General features: G+C 47.2%; 1 pseudogene; it reads right to left on the reverse strand.

The window, feature by feature from the left end:
- Window positions 1-3479: 3479 nt before the first annotated feature.
- LOC138095221 (ubiquitin-conjugating enzyme E2 E3 pseudogene) lies at window positions 3480-4103 on the reverse strand (annotated as a pseudogene).
- Between the last annotated feature and the right edge of the window lie 2056 nt (window positions 4104-6159).

The following is a 6159-nucleotide window of genomic DNA, read 5'->3' on the forward strand; positions in this document are numbered from 1 at the left end:
TCAATGGATATCAGTTTGAGCATACTCTGGGACATAGTGTAGGACAGAGAAACCTGGCCTGCTGCAGCCCATGGGGTTGAAGAGTCAGACATGACTCAGCAACTGAGCCACAAAAATCCTAAGTTAAGAAATTTAGCATTTTTCTATGTATGGGAAGTTGCAAGAGTTTGGGTGGGCTCACTGAAATCATTCCTTTCATATGTATCTTAGCTATCTGCAGCCATTATCCTGTGTTTTTTCACATCCTGAGTTCCTCAGTGCTCACTTTAGGGAGTGGCTGTAGCCCAGAGGCTGCAAGATTACAGGTATTGTTCTCCTTCCTGGGTGCCCTCAGGCCCCAGAAATTCACCTTTGGAGGGTCAAACTTGCTGATTACTCTGACATCCTTGGAAGAAATGGTGGTTCAGATGGCAAAGAATCTGCCTGCAATGCAGGAGACCCATGTTCAATCCCTGGGTTGGGAGGATCCCCTGGAGAAGGAAACGGCTACCCACCCCAGTATTCTTGCCTGGAGAATCCCTTGGACAGAGGAGCCTGGTGGGCTCCAGTCCATGGGGTCACAAAGAGTAGGACACAATTAAGTGAATCACATTTTCACCAATATCTTTGTTTACTGATATGGCAGGAATACTCCATTTCTCACTAAAGTTCTCAGGGTGCAATCCCCCTCCCTCACCCACACTTGTAAGCCTCACAAGCATCCTATTCTAATAAATCACTTCTTATCTATTACTTTGCTTTCCCTGAATTTGTTTCTTCACTGAGACATAAAGGACTATGGTACTGTCACACGGGTGTATGTGCCTCGATTCTTTGTCTCGTCACAACAAAGATTTGGAGCGACGGACATGAAAGCCCCCTCGGCGAGTCACAGCTCTCAGGTCTTGGATAGACCGTGTTATAGCTCTCAGGTCTCAAATGGACCGTGTTATAGCTCTTAGACAAATCAGTGTTACAGCTCAGTGTTACAGCTCTATTTTATTTAGAAGATAGCAGGAAAATCCATCTTTGAGGCATGAGGGTAGGTCGATCTAAAGACACGAGGAGAAGAGCGCCACAGCCTGCGGGAGAGAGAGAGAGCTGGCTCCGGCTCCTCTATTTATATGTGTATCTCTCGCTGGGCCTGTTCTGTATAAATTGGGCCAGCCAGGAGTGTTGTTTGTTTTCCCTGAGGTCCTCACTCTGGTCCTCGGACCTTCTTTTGTTTCATTTTCGCAGGCTTTTCCCTTCCCTGTCTGTAGCCGCCGCCGTTTGGGACTCCTTTTCCCTGTTCTACTCACCTAACAGTACCAAGCTCTTTGGAGCCCCCCAAAAATGACACCAATCAGTTTCAGTTTTATTGGAACACAGTCACATCCATTGGGCCAGGGATTCTTGATGGCTGCCTTCAGGCTGTGATGGCCGAGAGAAATAGCTATGACAAAAACCAAATGGTCTGCAAAAAAGCCAAAAATATTTACTCTCTGGCCCTTGCAGAAAAGTGTGCCAACCGAGTTCTAGATCAGTGTCTTTTCTGTTTGTTCTTGTTGTTGCTCAGTAGCTCAGTCCTGTCTGACTCTTGCCTCGTGGACTGTAAACCGCCAGGCTCCTCTGTCCACGGGATTCTCCAAGCAAGAATGCTGGAGTAGGTTGCCATTTCCTTTTCCAGAGGACCTTCCTGACCCAGGGATTAAACTCAAGTCCCTAGAGTCTCCTGCATTGACTGGCAGATTCTTTACCACTGTGCTACCTGGGAAACCCCTCTGGGTTTTTGCTACCTCTAATTGATTTTTTAAAATTTTGAGAGAATTTTTTTAATCCCCAGGAGTGATTTTTTTGTTCTCAGATTGTTCCTGTGCAAAATCATCCTGACTTTCCTGATAACTTCTCTATCCTTCCTTCTTTAGACACATCACCTCTGGCTGCTCAGCATGGTAGAGCGTTGTGTGTAGGGGAATGGCAGTCTTTAAACTTCCTGAGCCCCCTAGAGTGTCTACTCATGGATTCTGAGGCCCAGACCTGCCAGCTTTGTAGAAATGTGTTCCCCACAGAGGGTTGGCTGTCAGGATGTCCAAGGCAGATGTGAAACAGCCAACTGGGAGCAGTAACCAGGAAGTCCCTTTTCCAGGTTACATGAACAGCTGCCCTACACTGGGACCTGATGGCTAGACTGGGATGGCTGTGGAGGTTGGGCTTTCCTAGGCAGGAGCAGGGTGGGGCATCTTTTCCCAAAGGTCTAGAGGCTCCTGGGAAAAGGCATAGGCTCCCCAGAGATGAGCACTCTCTCCAGGACTGCAGGCTAGGCTGGTCTGCACCTGGCTTAGTCTTCTTAAATTAATGAAGCGGGGCGACTTGCCTAGTGGTCCAATGGTTAAGATTTTACCTTCCAGCAGCAGAGATGTGGGTTTGATCCCTGGCTAGGGAGCCAAGATTCCCACAAGCCTTGCTGCCAAAAAACAGAAGCAATATTGTAACAAATTCAATAAAGACTTTAAAAGAAAAAAGAAAGGAGTGGGAGAATTAAAATCCTGTTAAACGGGAACACTCGGGTAGCCTGGGATGGCAGGACTTGGCTCCAGGCTCCTTCAGAAAGGCATGCCTGCTCCAGCTTTGGTCCTGGATGCTCCTCTCCCAGTGGAAACAGGCATTAAGAAGTTGCCCTCTGCTGGATGAGTACCCAAGATCCCCTTCAGCCCCCCAACACGCACACGTCTGCTCAAGCTTCCGCTTGATTGTGGGATAAGTTGCTTCGGTCGTGTCTGACTCTTTGTGACCCTGTGAACTGTAGCCCGCCAGGCTCCTCTGTCCATGGGATTTTCCAGGCAAGAATGCTGGAGTAGGTTGCCTTTCCTTCAGGGGATCTTCCTGACCCAGGGATGGAACCCTCATCTCTTACGTCTCCTGCACTGGCCGGCAGGTTCTTTACCACTGGTCCAGGAGTTTTTATTTTATTTTTTGATGCCTTCAGGAGCATGTTTATTGTGTTTGAGATGATACATCAGGTGCTCTCTGAGCTACAAAGGGTAAAAGGAAATCCTCTCGTTACAAACTGACAAAAGGTAAAACGTAAAACATTTTTCACAAGAGCATGAACCACATACTCAGAAATAGATCTGGGTTTAATATAAAAGACATAATTCCTAATCATCTACGACTACTTTTATAACTTCATACAGATAATGAATTAGGCTAAAATGCACTATAATATTTGGTAGACTTCAGGACCAGTATCCTGAGTACATCACAAAATACATTTTGATATCCCAAAGAAGCAAGACTTGCAAGTAGGCGTTTTAAACAGAACTAATCTACAGCTACAAAGTTCTGCTCTTGATAGCATTTACCTTTTTGGGGGAGTCTCCCAGTCTCCAAAGGATAAAAGCAGAGAGTAGAATCAGTATAACATATACACAGAAGTCCGTATTGTAAAGGCTATAAAGATCTGCAGCACAGTGGGAAGATGCCTTCTGCTCCTTCACACTGCATACAAATTATGTGAATTATGTGGCGTGTCGCCTGGTCCACTGTCTGGCTATCCTGTCATGTTCTGCTCTGTTGGTCAAATACTGAGTGGCTATGCTTCCAACCAGAGGATCCACAGGGTTGCAGTCTGTCAAAAGAGAACAGATTGACAGCAAAACCTTTGAAATAGTCAAAGCAGGACTCCAGTTGTCTTTAAGGATGTCCAGGCAGATGACTCCCTGACTATTGACGTTGCAGTGACAGATTCTGGTGCGGAAAGTAACCTTTGGTGGCTTAAATGGATAATCTGATGAAAATGTGATATCCAGAAAAAACACACCACCTTCATATACAGAACCTGGTGGACCAAGTATAGTTGATCTCCATTCATAAATGTTATCTCCTTTAGGCCCAGCACTGCAGTTAGGAGGAGGATCAAAGGTTATTTCAGCTAGCTCCTTCTGAGTTCTTTTAGCACTAGTGGATAATTTAGCAGTGGTTTTGCTAGAGAGTTTGGTGTTTTTCTTCTGCTGGGTGGCAGAAGGTTTTCTTTCTTCTTGTTCTTCAGGCTCTGGAGCAGCTGGGTCTCGCTGGTCTGCATCTGAACTACCACTGCTGGTGCTGAGGCTCTCATCATCGGACCTCTGCCGATCACTGGACATCTTGGTGAAGTTACTTCTTGGAAAATTCGGCCACCCGCCCGGCCCATTCGTGCACTGCTACGGTGTGGGGCCAGGAGTTTTTAAAGACTTTTTAAATATGGACCATCTTTAAAGTCTTTATTGAACCTGTTACAACATTGCTTCTGTTTTATGTTTTGACTTTCTGGCCGTGAGCCATGTGGGATCTTAGGTCCCTGACCAGGGATCGAACCCGCACCCTCTGCATTGGAAGGCAAATTCTTAACCACTGGACCACTCAGAAGTCCCTGGCCCAGGTTTTTGAGTTACCCAAGCAGGAAGCTGGAATCGTCCCTAGGATGACCACCGAACGCCCTTCTTCCCAAGAGTCATCCCGTCCTGAGCCTTCAAAATGAGTGAAACATCATCTTCAGGAGAGGTGCTTTCTGAGCTGAGAAGCCTGAGAGATGGAGTCAAAGAGAAGGTCTAGCTGTGAGCCCCAGGCCAACCTCAGTGTGTGGAAGGCAAGATGGGCCACAGATGGAACCTGAACACAGGAGCTTTGGTTTCCAAAATGAGATACCTTCAGACTTATCCCCACCACCCCCTACCCCTCACCCCCCAACCCCCCACCGACAAGCATTGTTTGGATGAGGATAACACGTTTGTTCTGTGCTGTAACAAGCATGGGACACAAAGAGGCACAAGCATGCAAATGTGCCTGCTGCCCTCATGAAGTTCACAGTCCAGTGGGAGAGCCAGCAAAAAGACCACCCAACGATGGGATGTCAAGGGTGTGATGGGCCGGGGCCCACAGCCCTATTGCCATCTGGAAAATGGTGTCTACAGCCCTGTGGGAGGGGGTGCCAAGGGTCCTGGGAGGGGAGACACATGGCTGGAGTTGAAGATAGTTTGCCAGGTAGACTGAGTCGGTGGGCTGGGCCTGAGAGGAGGCAGTCACGGTGTAGATGCTCAATATAATAGACCCCGAACGAATGACTGGATGAGAGCAACTCATGTTACATTTCAGGAAAACAACTGTTGGTTATAACTGAATCGGTCAAGGAGACTAATGGCATGAATGAGGATCTTCAAAAAAGAGCTGCCATGTCACGGCTGATCCCAAATGCTCTGAGACCACTGTCGTCTTCAATCCGGTGTCTGAGACGAATTAGTAATTTACTTAGGCTCGTTAAAGTAAACGAGACATGGTCTCATTGGTGAATCATCAAAAGCAACTGTGTTTCTTTTGATTATTTGCAATGAGTGAGGTTTGTTTTGGCAATCCCAAGTGATGGAGAAGATGATCCACAGGGCTGGTTCCTCAGGAGTGACTCCAGGCTGGAAAAACTTGTAGACACAGGGCGGGAGCATGGGGTAACATGGGCAGTGCTGGGCCTTGGAGACTGCAGTTATGTTTCCGTCCTCATACGCCTCACTTACCCATGCGCCCTCTCAGGGCCTCAGCTCTACCCTCTGGACAGGGAGGGTAAATATACATTTTTAGGATTTTTAGCTCTGTTATGTATCTGTAACTCTGACTAACCTGGACTCATCAGACAGCAGAAACCCCATCTTCCCTGCCTCCCCCATGAATGAGAAATCCACTCTAGGAGTGCCTGGGAACTGACCCTCGGGTAGTCAGCCTGGCCACGTATCCCACCCGAACCCTACTGTGAAGTCACTGACTTTGCTGAGCAATCTTTTCAAATTTAAAAACTGGTGACCTCCAGATACAGTTCATTCAGAGACCACAGGTCCAAAAAAATACTTTCTTTTTATCAGCAGAATGGAAAACATGAATTCATGCACTTTTAAGTTCAGTAAATGGGAAAGATGCTAATAGACAATGGTTTCAGGTGTCTGCACAAAGGCAAAGGATGAGAAGCTGTGAGAGTGAGGCGCTGGAGGTGGGCAGGAAAGATCTTTCTGGGAGGTGACTTTATGCTGACTCTCAGGAGTGCCTACAAGATAGTGTTACCATAAGAAATGGAGGCTCAGAGAGGTCCAAGCTCTCAGGTAAAATGGAGCACTCTGGCTTCCCAAGCATCCTTCAGCTGGTTAGACAAAGACCAATGCCCACAGGACTTCCATGGTG

Source organism: Capricornis sumatraensis, chromosome 19 (assembly GCF_032405125.1).
Source record: "Capricornis sumatraensis isolate serow.1 chromosome 19, serow.2, whole genome shotgun sequence".
Classification (NCBI taxonomy): domain Eukaryota; kingdom Metazoa; phylum Chordata; class Mammalia; order Artiodactyla; family Bovidae; genus Capricornis; species Capricornis sumatraensis.